At 52.6% G+C, this 22,159-nt stretch overlaps 1 protein-coding gene across 3 annotated transcripts in view; it reads right to left on the reverse strand.

The window, feature by feature from the left end:
• The window catches only part of RNF123 (ring finger protein 123), a 1,600,675-nt gene that overhangs the window by 628,493 nt on the left and 950,023 nt on the right, over nt 1–22,159 (reverse strand). The gene's annotated exons all lie outside the window — the stretch shown is intronic.

Raw genomic sequence — 22,159 nt, forward strand, 5'->3', positions numbered from 1 at the left:
TTGATTCGGACCCCTCTTCTGACTGTCTTGAGGAACGGATTGTGCAACTAATACTTTCATTTTCGTGTCTTTCATACGTTTTCTCTCGTGTTCTTGCTCTTCCCTGATTCTATTCTGGTGGTACTGGAGCATCTGGAGCATCTGGGACGGAGTATTAGCTTGCCAGGTGCTTTCGACTTTCAGAACTCGATTTTTAACTTGTGGACTTGAATTCTCGACTAATTTAGTAACAAAAAGGTGAGGGTATGACTCACTACTTGTCTTGAGACCACTGTTGATGCTGAAACATTTTTCAAACCTAGAATAAAAATCACTAATATCCTCGTATTGCTTCTGTTTACAGGCTGAGATTGCATCCCAGTCTTCTTTTCTAGTTGTCAATAATCTAGGTAAAACTTGAATCAATAATTCTGGTAATTCTTTACATTTCTCTCCTAGACCGGTACCTGGTACTCGTGCCTTGTCTTCAGCTTCTAGAACTGCCCAATCGATCTTTTTCTCTCCCACCTCCCATTCTTTTTCCTTGAGCTTTTCATACACCCCTGCGGGCAGCAGAACCTTTAACATTTTAATGATATCTGGGTAAGTGTATTCTCCCATACGGAGCATGTCTTTTAATTCTCTATGGAACCCTGCTGGATCTTTGTCATGACAGGGAATTAATTTCTTCATCTCGAGGAGTTCCATCTTTGTTATTGGGGTGTAAACAAACACTCGTTGCATTTCACCGTCCTCTGTCTTAACTGGATGCACTTCTCGTAACGGATTCTGTCTTTCCATGTAAAATGGTTTACTTTCTGGGGGCGAGACATGAACAAAATGCGGGTTCAAAAACGTTCTATATTTGTGGCGCTGTTCTAGAATGACACTAATTAAGTCGGTACCTAGACCTCTCCATCTATACTGGAGTAACTCGTTCAGGACATCGTGTAACGGACCTGGATCAGAGTGCTGACCCTCATACAGAGTAATGAGGTGCTGGATCATATACATACCCACCAGTCGTTGTTCGGCTGGGGGCAATTTCAGAAACATTTGTGCCACTATTTCGTCTGGAAAAGTGGTAGAATCAGTAATCCATCGGACTGCTGATCGGGCTAGTTCCTGTTCATGCATGGTACTTAGCTCACTGTAACCGATTCGTGATTTCAGAATGTGATCGGTAGCTTGGAATACTTGTTCTAGGGAACCTTGTTCTGGTACTGAATGATAGAAAATTGGCTTGGGTTCTAGGCGCAAATGGCGATCTGGAAATCTAGATTTTCCTACATACGCTATTCTGGCGGTATTCTCGTCGTCTTCCTCTTCAGGATCAGAGTTACTTTCTTTCTCGCTTACTTGTGCTGCTTTACGTTGTTCGTGTATCTTTATTATTTCTCTACGGATTTTCTTGTACATACTCTCCATGGCACTAATGGTATTGTGCTTACCCTCGGCTATATTATCACTCCACTTTGTCAGGGTTTTCATTTCGGCCGGATCTTTAGACGGGTAATCTTGTTCTCTTATTAGACAGTTAATTAAAAACTTCAATATCATACGCTGGATCTCAGCTTTCCTTTGAGACATGGCATCACTAATACTTTCTGGATCATCCCCTGTACGGATGAAACAATATATTCTGTCTAGATCTTCTTTCATATTGGGTAGGGTGACTAGATACTCGGTCACCCTCCTTACGCGTACTGAATATAAAACCATATTATTCTCGCCTGGGACTGGGTCATAGGCACATTCGCTAAGGGCTTGCCTGATTTCTGCAACAGACTTATTACTCTTGGGAGTACGCTGTGATGCTTGAGCATGTAATTCGAGTGCTGATAAACGCTTGCGTGGCGGCGGGGTTTGAGGAGGACCTCCTCCTGCGGCCCCTAGACTAGAATCGTCGACTGATATTCTTCGTGGCGGAGCGGGAAATTGAAATGCTGGCTGGACCGGGGGTACCGTAGCAGGTACTGCAAGGGGTGCCCCGGTGTCTGGAGGAGCAGGATGTGCCTGATTTACGGGGACTGGCGGAGCGCGAACAGGATTTGCATATTCAGGGACTGTGTCGTCCAGATAGGACGAAATAAAAATATCAGCTGCGGTCGGTTTGTGACGCGGCTTGGTCGGAACTAGTAGTGGCGGGAAATTACTGGATGCCTCTGGGGTCGCTTTTGGCAAGCCTTCGGCAAGAAGAGGGTACATACCCTTAATAAGGGCATGCCTCTGTCTGTCTGACTGTTCGGCTTTGGCTTGTTCACCTATCTCGATTAATTCTTTTTCTTGGGCTCGCTCTAAGGATTCTCTACTTAATTCTGACTTTCTGATTTCTTTTTCAGTTCTTTTATGAGCTTCTTTGCGCCATAACTCGATGGCATCTTTCTGTGACTGTCTGGCTTTCTTTTTCCATAATGCCTCTTCTACTCGCATGATGCATTCGGCATCCCATGTACCCGATACGGGCCATCTATACTTTTCTTCTAACTGTTTGGTATACTCTACCCATAAATCTAGATACAATATGGCGCTTATGCCATGTTTCTGATACATAAAGTGACCTGGACTGTCCCTCGGCGGGACGGGAACTGCTGCTTCCAGCAGACCCTTTCTAGTTTTTAACTGACGTAACTTGGAAAATATGGGCATGACTGAACTGTAATCTGGACACAATACAATACACAATGAACACGATACTTATTCCCCATTCATACCACGACATTAAAATACATGAAAAACATTTAAAATAACAGTTCGAACAGAATACTACCTGGAAATATTGAGAACAGAACACATAAATTTTCTCGAGAACAGAAACTGACTAGAACAGAAACTAGATGCACTGCTGAAACAGTACGAAACTTACCGGTCTCATAAAGAGACACGTCAGGACCCGTATCCACCGAAGTGGACACTTCGTTTGTGGGACTGTGTACCACCAACCCACAGACCAGAGTCAATTAAATTGACCCTGTCTAGATACCACCCCAGTAACGGTACTCACCGGGCAGCAAGAACGGAAGGCCTCAGACTGGACTGGACTGCTACGACGACGGACGACGAACTTCGGACTTCAGTTACGGGTGGACCTCCGGATACCTCGGACCTTGGACTCTTGGCTTGGGCTCTGGTCGGGACTCGCCGCGTTCCTCCACCGTCTCGTCTGGATGCTGGACCGCCTCCTCCGTCTCCTCCGTGGGCCTGAGGGATACTTGAGCAGAAATATCTGCCACTGCGCAGAAGAGTTCCGTCACGACTGCAGAGGGTCAGGGGGTCGGCGTGGCTTCACCGACGCGTGGGGAAAGGGCAAGTCCCTGTTCGGGCGCCATTATGTGGTAAATAAATAAATAATACCCTATTTTTGACTAGACATATATCATAACAGATAGCTCAATAAATAAGAGTCAAGATTCGAGGTAGTAGGAGTTTTGCAGGTTTAATACAGCATAAGGACAGGAACAGGACAACCTGCATAGGAATAGGATGACAGGGCCCAGCAGCTGCTGGGGCTGGATCTGGGATGAGCGCGCTGACTTTCAATAACAATACATGAGCATATATACATAACGCAAACACATAGCATTACATTGCAGTAGGCATAGCAGTGGGTGGAGCAGAAGGCGTGACGCGTAGCAGTCGCGAAAGATAAAGACAAAAGTAGGTGTAACTGGGCGTATACATAGACATGTGATGCAAACGTAACAGAATATGTCATGAATGGGGCGGAAACCATGGAGGGGGCTACCTAAGGAGCCGGGACCTCTAACCTGATGGTGCGCGCAAACTGGCAATGACGTATCACTAGGAGAAGCTGGGGGCTATGAACTCTGTGCTAGGAGCAGAGACTGAAGTCTGGAGAGTCAGGGCGACATGTACCTAAACAGTATCTAGTATCTGATGTTTAGAGAACATGTTGATATAAACTAGAAGTCAAGAGAGGAAAGGCTAACTTGATTCTAAGACTGGACCATGCATTATTCTACATGTAGTGCGTGATGAAGAATATTAAATGACCATTAAATGCAGTATTTCTCTAACGTGGAGACGTGAAGGCTAGACAATGACGGAAACTATTGATGCAGTTCAGTAGCTTAGGAATGCAGAGAAGGAGGACTGAACTGATAACTGGAACTATAACATATTCTTGGCAGACTCAGAGACTGAGCCAGGCTGGGCCGGGCACTGCGAGGCAGGAAGTAAGTGAAGGGTCGAGGATACAGGTGGGGGCTGTATCCCTCCTCAGCGAGGTTTCAGGAGACAGGAGCTGAATCTGGTGTCCGGGCCCTTTTGAGGCCTAGAAACGGGGACTTTATAATAGAATAACGTGCACACTGAGAAACGTGGCAACATAACTTTACATAGGCCTGATATTCGTAGTATTCACGAGGACTGGAAACTGGCATACTAGAGGGGGACACAACTGTAATTGCGTCATTAATCGGACATGGGGAATGCATATGCATATTTAATCATGCACACATAACATATGATGGATGACACGTAGGGACACAGAACATGGCAAAATTTACTTTTCCACAGTATTGACCTGAAAAACACTCCATTGGTAGATCCCGATGGTACTTTGTATGTGGATGGTTCATGCTTTAAGTTGCCGAATGGTGATGTAACGACTGCGTATGCTGTAGTGACATTGAGTACGGTTGTGGAGACCGCGAGATTGAGTCAGAATTCGGCCCAAGCGGCCGAGTTAATTGCATTGACGAGAGCGTGTGTGTTATCTAGAGGAAAGCGGGTGAATGTGTTTACCGATAGCCAGTATGCGTTTGGAGTAGCGCATAGTTTTGGTCGATTGTGGAGAGAAAGAGGATTCTTTACGTCGCATGGCACGAAGATTCAGCATGGACAGCTTGTGAATGACCTTTTAGATGCACTTACATTGCCTAAGCAGGTGGCCATAATTAAATGCAGTGCGCATCGGAAAGTGACAGATGATGTTGGTTGTGGTAATGCGTTTGCAGATGAGACTGCTAAGGAGACAGCTAGAGATCTGGCAAATCGAATGTATGTTGCGAGTTCAGTAAGATGGCCGGCAGAAACTAGTATTTGTGAGGACACAGTTGAGAGTGTGAAGGAGATACAGAATGAGGCTACTGATATGGAAAAGATTCAGTGGAAAGAAAGCACTGGGAAGTTAGACGAGAATGGATGTTGGGTTGATTTGTCAGAAAAGCAGAGATGGATGTTGCCGGATGCATATGTGCTTGCCGTTGTTACAATGGCCCATGGCACAGCACATATTAGCTCGAAAGGCATATGCAAGTTGTTGTCTCCTGTATGGAAGAATGATGGGATTACTAAGTGTGCGGAGAGAGTGGTTAAGAATTGTATGGTGTGTTTGATGTATAATCCTGGTAAGGGCACTCCCACTCCACCTGGTCACTTTGCTCCCCCTACATGTCCCTTTGAAGTTATCCAATTGGACTTCATCCACATGGAGAGATGCAATAATCTGAAATATGTTTTAGTTGTGGTTTGTGCGTTCTCCAGATGGATTGAAGCCTACCCTCTTAAGGATAATACTGCCCTGTCCACAGCAAAAGTTCTGCTCAAAGAGTATTTCCCTAGGTATGGAATGCCTCGGGTCGTATGGTCAGACAACGGAAGTGAGTTTGTGGGAAGTGTGATGAAGAGTGTTTGTCGTGGTCTTGGGATATGTCAGAAATTTCACAGTGCTAATCATCCACAATCAGCGGGTTTGGTGGAAGGATACAATGGTACCCTGAAACTAAAACTTGCCAAAATACAGGCAACTACTGGTTTATCATGGCCTGACGCTTTGCCTCTAGCTCTCTTATCGACTAGGGCGACTGTGCACTCTCGAGTAGGGCTTAGCCCATATGAAATTGTGTTCGGCCGTCCTGCTAATATTTGGGGGGTTCCAAGGCCTAAAGAGTTTGATAGAATTGAATATCCAATGTTGATTGACTATCTTTACGATCTGACTGCTAAATTGAGTTTGATTCATCAACAGGTCTTTGCTAAAAGACATATATTAAATTGAATACTCAATTCATTTAAAACCTATCATCTGGGTTGGCCGTAGGGCCGTGCGGGTACTTCCTTCTGTTTAGCAGTTATTGACACTAGGTCGATTTCTTTTGTTGATTTCTGGGAACTCCTGGGAATTGATAATCGCTACTCAGAACAAAGTGCGTCAAGAACGTCACGGACGGTCTTTAGAGGATGGACTTTTCAAAGCTGTCGGAAAGAGAGGAAATGTCGGCGCAAAGATCAAAGGTGTTTCGCACAAAATGTTTTTTATTTCAGATTTTTATGTTGTTCCTAACTGTGTCTATGCTACTGGTGGGTGGAGTGTACTTTGGGATTCAATTATTATTGCCGTCCATTCCACCTACTCCTCCTTCCCATAGTCTGAATTTCGCCTCCACTGTTTCTCCACATTCCTTTCATCTTTTGCCCCAACATGAACAAGTCAGACGTGCGGAATTTAGGAACAATTCCTTCGTTCAACTTCTGCATCAGCATCAGTTGGTGGTAAATACTACCAATTGTTGGGTGTGTGGGTTAATGCCACATACCATGGATAGGGGTATTACATATTTGGTTGTACCTTACAGCTCCCAAGGGTCAGCACGAGCATTCCAAACCATGTTCCGTGGTGCACTAGATTCCTACCCCCATCGAGAGCCACGCTCAGCAAGCTTTGGTCCTGGCCCGTACCACAAGTCTCTGGCGACAGCGATTTCTGATTTAGATAGAGACATTTTTGATGCATCGCTTATCCCAGAGGAGGAAGTGCAAGCCTACAAACACCTTAGTGAGGCTGAGTATAGTGTATCAGTGGGTGATAGACAGCTTAAGAGCTCATCTCCAATCTGGATCGTACCTCACCTAGGCCGCTTCTGTCTGCAAGGTCGTGGCCAAAATCCGAGAGCTCAGCTCGGGAAGAGCGCTTGTGTTGATACTTACGTACTACCAATGCTCTCTTCCCCCTGTCTTCCTGACTGCCAAGGGTACCTATTTTTTTTTTTTCCAAAACCTTTATTGCACTTTACCTAGTACACAGCGGAATGCCTACAACCCTGTGGGCTGGCCGCTATCAGAGGATCGTAGTACACAATAATTTTCAGCAAAAAGGAGAACAACATTACAGTAACAATCAATTCGTGACGGAGTGTACTGAAAAAATAAAAGCGCCAGTCGAGCAATTGTTAAATGCAGGAATTGAGGTTTTGAGAGAGATTTTTCTTGTTTTTTCTTTCTTTTCCGTTTTTAGAAAAATAACAAACACAGAACAACAACAGTTAGGAATGACAGTGTGGTCAGACAACAATCAGAGCATTGCAAGTTTCTAGTGTCTCTTGGGAATACGGGAACCTAACAGCACTACACCATGCGCGCTTGCCACTACGCCCCCCGCCCGCCCCTGCCCCCCCAGATTCACCTGCCCAGGCTCTAAGAAAAAGCCCCCTGCAGCAGCCCAGGTCTCCACCCCATCCCCCCCTCCCGTCTAGGTTTAGCCCTCCTCTCCCTCATCGTCGGATTCATCCTGATCATCCTCGCGCAAAGGTTCGCAGATGTCCCCCCTGTATTCATTCCATTTCAGCCATATCTTATTCCATTTTCCGGGGCAGGCTCAGTTGATATACACTGCTCGCTCGGTTAACATTACTCGATCCATGTTCAAGCACCACAGGGACTTGGTTGGCAGTTCTGCAGCCCCCCATCGCTGTGCTATGTCCCGCTTCGCCACCATTAGTCCCGCCGTGACCCAAAGCCGCTCGTATCGGGTTAGGTCAGTAGGCTCCCATATGTCTAGCAAGCACCTCCTTGGGTCAGGTAGTATGGAGTGTTCTAATGTCTGCGAAAGTGTGCGGAGCACTTGTTTCCAGTATTCCTGGATCTTGGAGCAGTCCCATATAGTATGGAAGAACGTGCCTTCCTCCCCACACCCCCGCAGACAGTAGGGATGAGGCGCCCTGTGTATGTGATGCAGCATTGTCCTTGTATAGTAAACCCTGTGTAGGATCTTAAATTGCACCAGCCGCATGCGTGCCGAGATGCCTACCTCTTTAGGGGACCCAAGAGCTTCGTGCCATTCATGTTCATCCATGTCGCCAATCTCCCCTTCCCATTTCTCTTTCAGGTGTGATGTGGGGTCAGGGCTGTTATTAAGTAGCTTACGGTAAGTGAGGGATGTCGCCCGTTCTAGCATGTATTCGGTGAGTAGTCGATCTTCCAAGGGTGAGGAATCAGGGAGCGGTGTGTCTGCTGGAATGGCTGCAAGCAGTGCGTGACGGATCTGAATGTATCTGTAGAGTTCCCTGTCGTTGAGCTCATAGAGTTCTTTCAGTCGGGCAAAGGGGATCACTTCGTTCCTCTCCCACAGGTCACCCACCACAGAGATGCCTATAGTGTCCCACTGTGCGAACCCCTTGGTGTTCCTCAGGTTGCCCAGCGTGCGAGAGTCCCACAGCGGAGTCATCCCAGTGATCTTCCCTTTCCAGCCCAGAGCTGCCGTAGCTGCGTGCCATATCTGCACCGTTAACTTGGTGGGGCCGACCAGAGTGCGCACCTTGCGGTGATCATACAATGGACCCAACAGACTATCAGCGCCCAACTGCACCCTGTCCGAGTAAAATGCTGGCTCGTCATGTGGTGCGTGAATCCACTGGTTGATGGGTTTCAGTTGCGCAGCCCAATAGTACAGTTTTAAATTCGGTAGCGCAATGCCCCCGCTATACCAGTCTCTGTGCAACTTGGATTGTGCAACTCGCGCCGGGAGGTTACCCCAAAGTAGGTTGGAGACCAGAGCCGCTACTCTCTGGAAGAGCCTGGGTGGCACAGGATAGGGCGAATTGTCAAGGACATACAGGAAGCGTGGTAACGCCATCATCTTGTAAAGCGCGGCCCTGCCGAGGAGTGTTAACGGCAGGCCGGACCAGAACTCCACATCCCGCTTGAGTCTATCCAAGGGCGGCTTCAGATTCTTAGCCATGAATTCAGTCGGGTCCTTAGTGACGTGTATGCCGAGATATTTAAAAGAGGATCCCGCCAGTCGCAGCGGGCAAGTATCGTCGAGATCCGGAGCCGGACCCCGTAAGACATACATCTCAGACTTGGACCAATTTAGCGTGTAGCCGGAAATCCTGCCGTACGTGTCACAAATACGTAACAAGGCCGGTATTCCCTCCTCGGGGTCTGATAGATACAGCAGCATGTCGTCTGCGTATAGGGACAGACGGTCTTCCCAACCCCCGGTCCCTGGTATACCCTTGAGTAGGGGGGTGGCTCGTATGAGAGTCGCAAGGGGCTCCAAGGAGATGGCAAACAACAGGGGCGACAGAGGGCATCCCTGTCGCGTGCCCCGTCCCAGCGGGAAAGTGCGGGAAATGTGGCCGTTCGCCACCACATGGGCTACTGGGGCTGTGTACAGCAGTCTGACCCACGCTAAAAACCGAGGCCCAAACCCCACACGTGACAGCGTTTCGAAAAGGTACTCCCACTCCACCAGGTCAAATGCCATCTTGGCATCAAGTGCCAGGATTACTGCCGGCGTGGTGATGGCGTCAGCTCTGGCCAGGATACCATGCAGTCGCCGCAAATTCAGTGCTGTGTTCCTATGCGGCATAAACCCGGACTGATCCGGGTGTATAATTGCGGACAGATGGGGCAGGATTCTCTGTGCCAGAAGTTTGGCCAAAATTTTTACCTCCGCGTTTAATAAGGAAATGGGTCGATATGATGAGCAATCCTCTGGTGGTTTACCCGGCTTGGGGATTGGTATTATAGTAGCCGCACGCTGGTCCGGAGGAAGGGAACCCCTCTCCAAACAGTCCTTGAACATCCCCAACAGATGCGTGCTGAGGGTGTCCGGCATCACTTGATACCATTCTATGGGTATCCCATTCGGTCCCAATGCCTTGCCCGGGTTTAGCGCCTTAATGGCCAGTTGGATTTCATCGGCAGTGATGTCCGCCTCCAGCTCGCTCGACGCCTCCGGTGTGAGGGTCCGAACCTCGATTGGCGCCAAGAGCGCCCTGGCACTCTCAGGTGTAATTTTACGAGCCGGGGTGTACACTTGTTCAAAATGGGTCGCAAGCAGTTCTGTTATACGCCTCGGATCAGTGTGTTGCACTCCCTGTTCATCTTTTAGACGTTGGACCCCCCTGGAGTTACCCTCACGTTTATCGAGCCACGCCAGCATTTTCCCCGCTTTGTCCCCCACCTCATAAATCCTGTTCTGAGTGTCGGTTATGAAACCCTTGACTACCAACCGTAGGTGATCATTGTACAGCTGCTGCTGGAGAGTGAGTGCATGCAGGGCAGCGGGGGAAGGGTGAGACTTGTGTGCCGCGGTCCGCTCCCTCAGCGTAATCTCCAGGTCGGCTAGTTCCTGTGACTGCTGTTTCTTATGTCCGGTTATGGTGTTAATGGCTTGGCCCCGCAGAACCGTTTTATAGGCCTCCCAGAGCGTTGCCGGGGAACGCACTGAATGGGTATTTTCAAGAAAGTAGTGTTTCGTGGCGCGCGTGAGTTCTTTACGAACCTGCGGAATTTTGAAATATGATGCGTGCAGGGGGTAAATGCGCTTACGTGCTCTCGTCTGTAGTGAAAGCGTCAGCGTGAGCGGTGAGTGGTCCGAAATACCGCGAGGGTGAATCACCAGGGCATCTACATGACAAAGGGCCTCCCCCAGCGACAGGAAATAATCGATGCGAGACAGGCTGCCATGCACCGTGGAGTGATATGTGTACTGCTGCATGCCCGGGTGTAAATGTCTCCAGATGTCTGTCATGCCCATGGCCGTGGTAAATCGTCGAAAGTATGTTTCCCCCCCTGTCTGGTTGGGGGAGGGGTATCTATCTAGTTGTGGATCCATGACTGCGTTAAAGTCCCCCCTAGAATGGTTTCGCCCTCGGGGAGTGTCAAAAGGAAGTCCCCCAACCTAGGGAGGTGGACCGAGTGCAAAGCCGGTGGAATATACACTGATACCAAATTAAAGAGTTTCCCCTCCCACTGTCCCTGCACGGCCGCGAAGCAGCCCTGATCATCAGTTTTAATTGATAGGGGCATGAAACTTGAGTTCTTCCGTACTAGAACACCGGACCCCCTGGAGCCGGACGTGAAAGCAGAGTGAGCCCACATTTTGTAGCCTCGCCTATCCAAGGCCTTCGTAGCTCCCCCCACCAGGTGTGTCTCTTGCAACAGGGCCACCGTAGGCCGCAGGCGTTTAATAGCAGTCAGCACCAATCCCCGCTTAACCCTGTCCCCCAAACCTCTCACATTCCAGGACATCAAGGTCATAAGTGGGCATTGTGTGTCAGAGTGATTCACCCCCTCTGCCGGTACGGGACTGCTAGCCATCGGGGGGAAGTAGGTACATGATGTAATGCCCCAGTGATGTAACCGGTCCATCAGCCGCGTCGTCGCGCAGCAAAGCGTTCAGAGACATCACGGGGGCATAAAGTCACTGTCCGTTCCCAGCAATGCGTCTTGATTCCCATAAGTATTGAAACATTGTCCTCGACCCTTTATGCACATTCCCAACACAAACAGTTCAAAACAAACCCCCCTCCCTGCCCCCCTGCTTAACGGACCTCGAACTGCCCGCCACCCCAACTGAGCAGAGTGCTTCACCCCTCCCAAAACCAGAGTACTTGCGTGTAGGGGGGAGAGTGTCTCCCCAGGCAGGCGGCGTCCCTGAAGGCTTTCGGGGCAGCCATGCCAGCGTCTACGTGCAGCAATGAAAGTGATAAGTCAGTTTAGCGGTCGGCGATTGCTCAGTGTGCAGATTCTGTGGTCGGGATCATTCTTCCTCGCCTCCCCCTTCAAATCCATGGGAGGGTGAGCGTCCCGCTCCCTCCACTCGACCTGATGTCTGTGAGCCAGTCCTGCTGCCTTCTCCACGGTCTCGATCCGGTCTGTGTGTTTTGCGCTGTCGCCCAACGGTGTGCCAACCCTCCAGCCAGTCCCGGGCTGCACCAGGGGAGTCGAAGATCCACACTTTTTTGTCCGCTACCACCCGCAGTTTAGCCGGGAAGAGCATTGAGTACGGCAGTTCTTTGTCTCTCAAGGTCTTTTTCACTTCCAGGAACGTTCGTCTTCTCCTAGACACCTCCGCCGTATAGTCCGGGAAGAAAGCAATCCTCGAGTTCTGGATCTGGATGGCCGGCGCCACTCTAGCGGCCTGTAGAATAGCGTCCCGGTCTCGGAAGTTGAACAATCTAGCCAGTATCGGTCGCGGTGTGGCCCCCGACTTGGGTTTTCCTCCCGGAACGCGGTGTGCCCTCTCGACGGAGAAGAAGTTTGAGAGTCCTTTGGGCTTAAGTCGCGATTTGACCAAGTCCTCCACATAGAGGTCTAATGCCCCCGTGTCTTCTGACTCCGGCACACCCAAAATTCGGACATTATTGCGTCGGGAGCGCCCTTCCTGGTCGTCCAGTTTGTCCCTGAGTAGTTTGTTATCGGTTTGCAGACGTTCTACCGCTGATTGCAATTGGGATACGTCCTCAACCAGTGATTTAGTGACCACCTCGACCTGCTTGACCCTCTCGTTTATTTTTTGGAGATCCGCTCTTATCAAGGTGACTTCCGTTGCCGTGGCACCCACCGTCGTTTGTACTTGGGCCAGTGCTGCTAGGACATCATCAAGTGTGGCCTTCCTCGCCCCCTCAGGTTCGGCCTGCTTTCCGGCAGTCTTGCGTTGGTCTTGGGGCGGGGAGTGCCTCTCATATGCAAATTTGTCCAACTTGGCCTGGGTCGAGATGTTTATGGGGCCCCTGTTGGACATAGCGCCGCCGTCAAGTAAACTGCCAGATGGTCAGAATGTTCGTGCGTGGGTTGCGCAGGGCTGCCTCTCTGCGTTCCGGTGGCGGGCTGCGTCGAAGTACGTGGTCACCACAGTGGGGGGCGGTGTCACCCCGCAGGCACGCAGTGGTGTAGCGCTCACCTAGAGATTGCGGACAGGCCAGGCGCTGATTCGCCCCCCAGCGAGGGGCTCACAGGGGAGTTCAGCGGTGTGCTGTAAGTTGCGACCCCCACCGGCTGGGGCTGTCGCAGTACGACCTCTGCAGTGCCCCCCAGTTATAGGTGCCGCCCAGGTTCCTGCTCCTCTGGCGGCTCCGCTTGCGTATGGCTCCCGGTGGCCCTGGTGGGAAGTCCGCAATGTCCTTGCTGGTGGGAAGTCCACAATGCCCTTGCCACCCTGTCTATTACCCGTCGACCTCAGAGGTCGCCGAGTGGCGCTGCCGGCCGTTGTGTGCCGTTGTCGGCCGCTGCCGGGGCCCGGCGTATTACGATGGTGTGTCCGGGCAATGGCGTCACCGGGATGGACTGGCGCAGATCCCGTCCCACCGTTGGTGGATGCGCGCGGGACCGGGTAGTGCCGACTGGTCGTACCGTTGTGCGCCCGTGTGCTTGGGTTGATGGGAGGGGAGCTTCGTAGCGCTTTTGGGGGATGCGCTCGGACCGCCGGCGCTTCCTGCCGCTCACCCCCGCCTCTAGGTCACTTCCGGCCGGATTCAGTCCCACCGTCAATCCGCGGCTTCACGGCAGCAGTTGGGCCCAGCTCCTCCTCCGCCTCACGATAGTGTGATTATGCCCGTTTCGGCCGCCGCCGCTCTCAGAAACTTCAGCGCTGCTCGCCGCACGGACGTTGGGTCCGGCCTGCCCCTTTCCGCCAGTGAAGATCAGGATTTTGCTACGGATTATCGCGGAAAGCCGCCTTTGCCCAGGAGCCTCCCTAAGCTGCGGCCGCCATCGTTGGCTGCTAGCCACGCCCCCCAAGGGTACCTATTTTGTGTGTTATGATCGCGCATATACTTGGTTACCCCATGACTTTTCGGGTACATGTTATATCGCGAATCTTTTACCTCCAACTTTTACTGTTGCCTCAGATTATCACAAGACTAGAGTTGTAGGGTAGGTGCAATTCTACTGAGTCTGCTGCCCTTCCAGACCACCAACGCAATTGAGGTGCTCTCTTCCATTGGTGGCCCAAGTGGCGAGTCAAGCTCTGTCTCATGTGAGGAGTTAATCCACTGGTAGTCTGTAAATCAATGTGCCAGGCATCATCAGTATATTGAGTGGGGAACAAGCCATTCCATCAACAAAAAGTCTGAGTCCCCTAGCTTTGGTATTAGGTCATCAGAAAAAAAAAATTATGGAACGCTTGCTGGCAGATGCAACATGGCAGAGACACCAGGTTAGAATCAGGTTGCATGAAGACAGGTTGCACTTTTGCTATTTCATACAACGTCATTGGTAGGGCCAGAGATGCAGTTGGTGCAGAGTCCGACATTGGTGTCCGCACCGGATCACCCTATTGTGACAGTGGCGTCAGCACCGGGGTAGCAGGGACTCTCACAGGGGAATACCAGGACGGGTTCCCTAAGCAAGCGCCAGGATGCCCTTTGGGTGACAGGTTTGCGCTATATAAGTACACCTACATTTACATTTACATTCCATTGGGACAGACGGCACCTAGAATGGACCTGTAAACATTAACCAGACGGGAGGCCCCAGCAGTTCCAGAGGGTTCATGCCTATTGCAGGCCGAAAATTGCTGCGGGGTTGATGATGGCCCAGTAAATGGTGGGATGGGGTTGAGTCCCAAATCGCTTATGCTTGGACTTCAACTTACCAGAGGACTTTGATCACGAAACTGAGCAGTCGAGGGAATGGCCTAGGGGCCAGGGCCAAGTCCAAGCCCACAACTTTGACCATGAGCAGGACCTACGCTAATGCCCCAATTACTTGTTGTGTTCAGTGACATATAGCTTCGCCTCACAGTCACAGATCGCTTTTGGTGTATGATGGCACACTTATTGCATGACTTAGAATCATGTCCTGAGCCCACATCTCGTTCAAGTTTGAGACCGAACTTTGTTTCCTGCAGTTGTGGCGTGGCTTGAAAAATGTTTTGGGTGGTGAGAGTGTTCCCTAGCCCACAGATGAAAACGTTTAGAGGTTATCAGAAAATAAACAAAGTTGGGACAGGAGTTTCAAATTCACATATGACTCAGAAAGAAAGGAACTAACATCGGCGAGCAGGGCTGGCGCTTATATACATCTCCACTCCGTCACTTCCAGGGTGCACTGAGTCTGTGCAGAGAAGCACGATGCCCCCTAAAGGTGCGCGGAAGCATTACTGTGGGAAACATTTTCTGGATCCAGATTGTTACCTGGGGAGTATTCTACGGCAAAGAATCTGCAGCTACAAGAATCCATTAGACTATACATTCTCATATTTTTTCATCATGTAACTGCATAACCTATTGATTCCGGCATATGCATTTTCTTTTAATTAAGAGGCATTTTAGTATCATACAACATTAAATAACACATTATAAACCATATGGCTGAGTCATATTCATCATTTAGCAAATGATGTAAGTTTGGAGTTGACATATATGCAAACATAGCAAAACAAAAGGGGATGATGGACGGAGTGTTGAACATTGCAAGCACGCACCCCCAGTCAACTGATCTGGGTTTAATCCATCATCATTCTTTAGCTCACGGGGGGCGTGGCTTAGCAAGCCACGATGGCGGCTGTGTCCTGCTGAGGCTCCGCGATCGGGCTAGCATCTTGCCCATTTCCAATGATCGCCTGGAGCCTCAGCCTACCAGCGACTACCCCATAGCGGCTTACCTGCGGTGGGGCACCCTCTGGCTGCATCGTGGGAGCAGCGGACGACCGCCGGACACTGACCGGTCCCTCTTCGTGTCTGGAGCCGAGTGTCGAGCGCCAGAGGTGGCGGGCGCGGCTCCTCCTGCATACTAGTGACACTGCTGGACTCCTATCCCCGGGGGGCGACCCCTCGCCGAAGCGGACTGCGGACGGCGCCGGTGCCCTGGTGAGGTGCGCAGCAACCGGACAGCAGACGTCCACTCCGGAGCAGACGACTTGTGGAGGCAGCCTGGCGCGCAAAATGGCGGCCGCTCTGAAGTAGTAGCGCTATACCGGCGCTTCCTCACGACTGAGAGCCTGACCCCGGGGCTGTCCAGCTCACCGCCGCGGCCCGGAAGACACCAGCGGAGGTGCCGCCTGTGTAGTGCTGGACCCCTCGGGCGATCACGACCCCTCCTGGAGGCGGTAGGTGTCGGCCCTCCCCCCCCCCCCCCTTCTCCTCCCGTGTACCGGCGGCCCCCCTGCCCCCTCTGGTGCTTGCCGAGGGATCGCGGACTACACCGACCCCTGCTCCCGGGGGGGGGGGGGGAGCCAGAACGCCTCTGGCTGCTCGTGTGGCCCGGAGGACCTGGGTGCCTGACCCTAAGATGGCGCCCGAGGAAACCAGGGCGCCGTGATCAACGTGGGACCTACCTCGGAGGCGCGGTGTTCTTCTGTCCCTGAGGCGGTGGCACGCCATATCGTGAACACTTCTCGGCCTGGGGGGACCTCCCTGGACCCTACTCCCTGGCCCCCCCCCCCCCCTGGGGGTCGCCTGGGAGACAGCGCTACGCACCGGGGAAGTGGGGACGCAAGATCCAGTCTCACTGAGGGCATCCAGTGGTGGTGGTGCCCCCCGGTTGTACATCTCCTACTACCTGGACTGTCGCCCCCTGCAGTCACAAGTTACTGATAAGCGCCCTGACCTGGCGGAGGTCCTCTAGACGAGGAGCAGTGACTGCCCCGGGATTGCATGGGTCTGGTCGTTTAACCTGCGTTGAGCTGCTGCCTACCTGAACGCGACGAAGGGAGGTGACCCGTTGAACGCAAAGTGCACAGGGACCTGGGGGTCCCCTTCCCATCTTTGACAGCACTCATGGGGAAACCTAATTCCTCGAAAGGGACGACTGTCCCCGAGACGGCCCCCGAGAGGATGCCGCAAACAAGAACATGGACGCAAGCCCACACGTCGCAAACCGACCCTACACTGTCGGCAAAGTTGGACCAGGTGCTGGCAGCAATCGAATTGTCCCGCCTTTCGATGGAGGAACGATTAGGCGCCCTGACAACGGATATCAGTCTAATCCGTGACGACCATCGCAAGCTGGCGGACAGAGTGAAGGAGGGAGAACGAGTCGTGTCCGAGCTGCAACCTGCGATGAAAACACAGGACGCGGAACTGAAGGAGATCCTACACCGCGTGGCGGCCCTCGAGGAACGCACAGTGGACTTGGAAGGGCGCTCCAGAAGATGTAACATCCGCGTCCTCGGTCTGCCGGAAGGGATCGAGAACTCGGACCCTCTGACGTATATGGAATCCTGGACCAAATCTTTCACACCGGAGGCAGACAGATCGCCATACTTCTCCATTGAAAGGGCCCACAGGGTCCCGGCCCGGGCGCCCAAGCCAGGCCTTCCTCCGCGACCCATGTTGGCTAAATTCCTGCATTTCCGAGACCGTGACGCGGTGCTCCGTGCGGCCCGGACGGTGGGCCCCCTACAAGTGGAGGACCAACATGTAATGGTGTTTCCGGACTATGCACGAGAAGTCCAGCTCCAGCGCTCCACCTACCTAGACGTCAAGAGACGCCTCCGCGCAAATGATCTTCAATACTCCCTGCTGTTCCCGGCCCGCCTGAAAGTGCTACACAAAGGGAAAGCCCTCTTCTTCAACACGGCGGAGGAAGCACAGGATTGGGCTGAGTTTCACTGCCCAATAATCCCTAACCCTGGACCCCAAAGAGCTCGCAACAACGACTTTAGACGATCCAGACGACGAGGGGCAAGCCGGGCCCGATCGGGCCGCCCCAGGGACCGGGAGTCACCCCCCACGGGCTCACCCGACCTCACACAAATTATGCAGGAGCGACGAGAGGCCTTGAAAGCGGTGACCGGACTGCGCACGTCGCCCACGACGTCGGATCTGGAGGGTCACCCCTGAGAAGGACCGGGACAGTGATGGAACAATGTCAGGGATCGGGCCGATCTCCTCCCCCCTTGTTGCGGGGCACACCTTGGACGCTACCCTGGCCAACCGACCTGGCGCCTCTTCATGACTTGGCACCTCCTCATGATGTCAGAACTTTCCACTGTTATATCCTTTTCATGGTGGCCTATTGTATTGCGCGACGTCTAGGAGCCTAGACTGCTTTGTTTAATAATTGTGAGCGCTTGCGAGCGATAGACGCTTATCCTACCAGAGCCCGACCCGCGCACAGGCCCAGCAGCGACGCATGCTGCCACCCCCGCAGATACCAGTTGTATTTCTCCCCTAGTGGGACACTTGTTTGGATATGCCACCTCCGGTGAGATATCCTCAGTATTGGGACTGTTTCCCACCCAAGGTTCTGTTTACTGTTAATTCCCCAAGTCCCTCCCCCATGATTGTGGAAGCATGGCGCACTAGAAATACACGCGACACATACACACTGGCGACCGTCGGGGGCTTCAAGGGGGTCCCTCTCCCACTCATGACACCGTACGAATGGCGGACTCACGCTCAGACATAAATGTCCTTACACTGAATGTGCGGGGCCTGCATACGCCCAGCAAACGCTACTCTGTTTACTCATACATTAAACGTATGTCGGCCAGTATTGCGTTCCTGCAAGAGACGCATATGAACACCACTGAACTCTCTCGCTTGCAGGTCAAATGGCGAGGGACCTTCTGTGCCACTCACTATTCAGCGTTTGCGCGCGGCGCGTTAATTTGGGTCAGGCCAGGTACTCCCTTCCGAGAGCTCCGACGAGTGATAGATAGAGAGGGCAGGTATGCGCTCCTAGAGGGCATACTTGATGGACAGGGTATACTCCTTGGCAGCATTTACGCCCCCAATACAGATCAGGACAAATTTTGGGACCACCTCACGGGCGTTCTAGCCCAGTTCACTACAGTCCCGTGGGTGTTGGGAGGTGACTTTAACTGCACGCTGGACCCCACCCTGGACCGCTCGCATCCTCCCCCCGCACATTCCCCGGCTCCCCGACAGGCAGAACTCTTCAGGGCATGGACCACGCACTGGGCACTCACTGATGCATGGCGACACCTACACCCACTGACTCGCATTTACTCCTTCCACTCGGTTCCACACAACCTTAGGGTCCGCCTGGACCGTTTCCTCTGCTCTACACCGATCCTCCCCAAGATCACTTCCACAGATTACCTGGGTCGGATCCTCTCGGATCATGATGCTCATATCATTCGCCTGACTTGGCGCCCCCCGCACCCACCGGTCCCCACCTGGCGCCTCCCTAGGGACTGCCTTTCAGATCCAGTGTTCAGAGACACACACGAATCCAGTATCCGCGACTATTTTACGCACAACACTAACACGGCATCGTCGGTACTAGTGGAATGGGACGCGTTTAAGGTGGTGGCGCGGGGAGAATGCATCAAGCAGGTGGTGGGAGTGCGTCGCACCTTGGAACGGGCGCTCCAAGCCTCGGAACAATCTTTGGCCGCACTCACTAAACGGCCTGACGACTCGGAGGAGCACGCCGTGCTCGTGGCCAAGACTAAGACAGAGTATCAGACTGCCTGCGCTGACCTCCGCAGATACAATTTTAGGGCTTACGCCTCTAGGGTGCATAAGGACAGAGATAAAACTGGAGCGCTACTAGCCTGGATGGCGAAGCAGGATACCGAAATCAAGCCAATCACGGATATTGTCGATCCGGACGGTGTATTGGTACACTCGCAGGCCGAGATTCTCCTAGCGTTCCAGCGCCACTATACGCAAGTGTACGGGGCCCCGGCCCAATCCTCCCCATTCTCTGTAGATCGTTTTTTGAACCCACTGACGCTGCCCGCGATCTCGGATATAGACAAGCGCACCCTCGACGCCAAGATAAAACCCTCTGACATCACCCAGGCAATACGTGCCATGTCCAGGAATAAAGCGCCGGGACTGGACGGCTTCCCGCTGGAGTACTACTCGACTTTCTCGCCCCTAATAGTCCCCCATTTATCACGGGTGTTCGAGACGTCTCTTCATCTAGGGAGGTTACCCCAGTCACTGCGGGAATCCGTGATTGTCACCTTTCCCAAACCCCACAGAGACCCACTCCACATGGGGTCGTATCGCCCCATCACGCTCCTGTCGGCCAACTGTAAAATCCTGGGGAAAATTCTGGCTGACCGTTATGTGCAGATCATACGCCCGCTGGTCCACCCAGATCAATGCGGCTTTGTTCCGGGAAGGAACACCTCCCAGAACCTCCGCCGAATCTTCCACGTTCAAGACCAGATACGTGGCAGATTTCCCCGCGCCGCCTGCCTCATTATGGACCTGGAGAAGGCGTTTGACACCCTCACCTGGCCCTATCTCTTCTCAATCTTGCAGCGCCTAAATATTGGCCCAACGCTCATAGCGTACACACGCCTCTTGTATACCGACTTGACCACGCGGGTACGTATCGGGAAACGCATATCACCAGCGTTCGCAGTTCGGCGAGGTACGAGACAAGGGTGCCCCCTGTCGCCTCTTGTTTGCGCTAGCAGTCGAACCGCTAGCGATTCGGCTCCGTCAGGAAGGTAGGGAATGGGGCATTCCACTTGCAGACAGCACGCACTGCGTGTCCATGTACGCGGATGATCTTCTCATATACGTCCGTGACATCGAAACGGACATAACCCCTATAGGGACGACGCTGGCGGACTTCGCAGAAGCCTCGGGACTACAGGTGAACTGGGACAAGTCCACGGTTTACCCCTTACACCCGAACCTATCCCCCAGGGAAGTCAGGCTCGGAGCACATACCCTCTCATGGTCCGCGGAAGCCCCCCGTTACCTTGGTGTCCGCTTGTATCACTCCCCGGCTGACCTTTTCGAGGGGAATCACCGCACAGCACTTGCCAATCTGCGCCCGGCGGTCGCTTTTTGGAATAAGCTCCCACTGGCCCGGATAGGAAGAATAGCTCTAGCCAAAATGATAATGCTCCCCCGACTCCTTTACCACTTCACGAATTTGCCGGTAATACCACCCAGATCCTTCTTCCGCGACGTAGACTCCCTCCTAGGGACCCTTATCTGGGGCGAGGGCCGCCATAGGGTCGCCCTGAAATCCCTTCAACTTCCTACGACGCTGGGTGGACTCGGAGCTCCGTCCTTCGAGTCATATTTCCTTGCGGCACAACTCCAATGGCTATCATACTGGACGGGGGACCGTTATCCCCAGGAGACTGTCACCTCGACTGGCAGAATCGCAACCCCGGAACTCACCCGTCTTCTTCTCCCGGGCACCAAGCCACGGCGTACGTACCCCCTCCAAGTGGCGATAGCGCGCCGGTGCATGATGCGGATCCACCGAATGTCCCCTAATAGGCCTCCGTATTCCCCGTTGTTACCATTGGTAGGCAGCCCCAGGCAAGACTCCTATTACACAGCTCCGTTCTTCTCCGTATGGTCGCACTGCGGCATCACGGATCTGGAATCGCTATTTGAGGAAGGCCAGTTAAAATCCCTTGACCGCTTGACCGCTGAATACGGGCTCCCTCCGGGCCAATTCCTCAGATATCGACAGCTGATTGACGGATACCGGCCCCATTTTAATCTCTGTACTGGCGAGCCAGACACGCATCCAGTAATACACGCTGTCCTGCGTATGGGGGTGGGACGCCACTTGGTTACCTGGCTGTATAAATCCATCCGGGAACTCTTACACGCACCTCTGACAACATTGCGGGCTACATGGGAGGAGGATATAGGTCGCGCACTGCATGACTCGGAGTGGACTAGGGCGCTCGAGGCCCCTAAACGCGTCTCTAGGAACGCCCGCTTCAAGAACATCCAATACTATATCCTACACAGGGCGTACCTCACCCCAGCGCGATTACAGAAGTTCTATCCCTCCACACCATTCTTATGCCCCAGATGCTGCTCCCCTGCTGCAGACTTTCGCCACATGTTCTGGAACTGTCCAGCCCTTCACCCCTTTTGGCAAGCGGTACACAACACACTGTCTGACCTGACAGGTCTCACTATACTATCCACCTGGGAATCTAGCGCATTAGGCATCTTCCATGTCCCTAAGCAAGCCCCAGTGCATAGGCGCTTCGTGTCCTTAGCGCTCCTGCTGGCGAACAGATGCATAGCCATGCGCTGGCGATCCCCGGAGGGCCCCCCTATAGCAGCATGGACGGGGGCAGTCGGTAAATGGGCGGCGGCGGAGGAGGATGCTCTTAGAGAGGAAGAAGCCAGGGGTGCGCGTAAATTTCCCATATCCATGGAATGGGCCATGCTCCTCTACAGTTTTCGACAGTCCACGCGAGTGGGTGACCCACCTACCCCTTCCCCCCCCCTCG

This window comes from Lissotriton helveticus, chromosome 9 (genome assembly GCF_964261635.1).
Source record: "Lissotriton helveticus chromosome 9, aLisHel1.1, whole genome shotgun sequence".
In the NCBI taxonomy this organism is placed as follows: domain Eukaryota; kingdom Metazoa; phylum Chordata; class Amphibia; order Caudata; family Salamandridae; genus Lissotriton; species Lissotriton helveticus.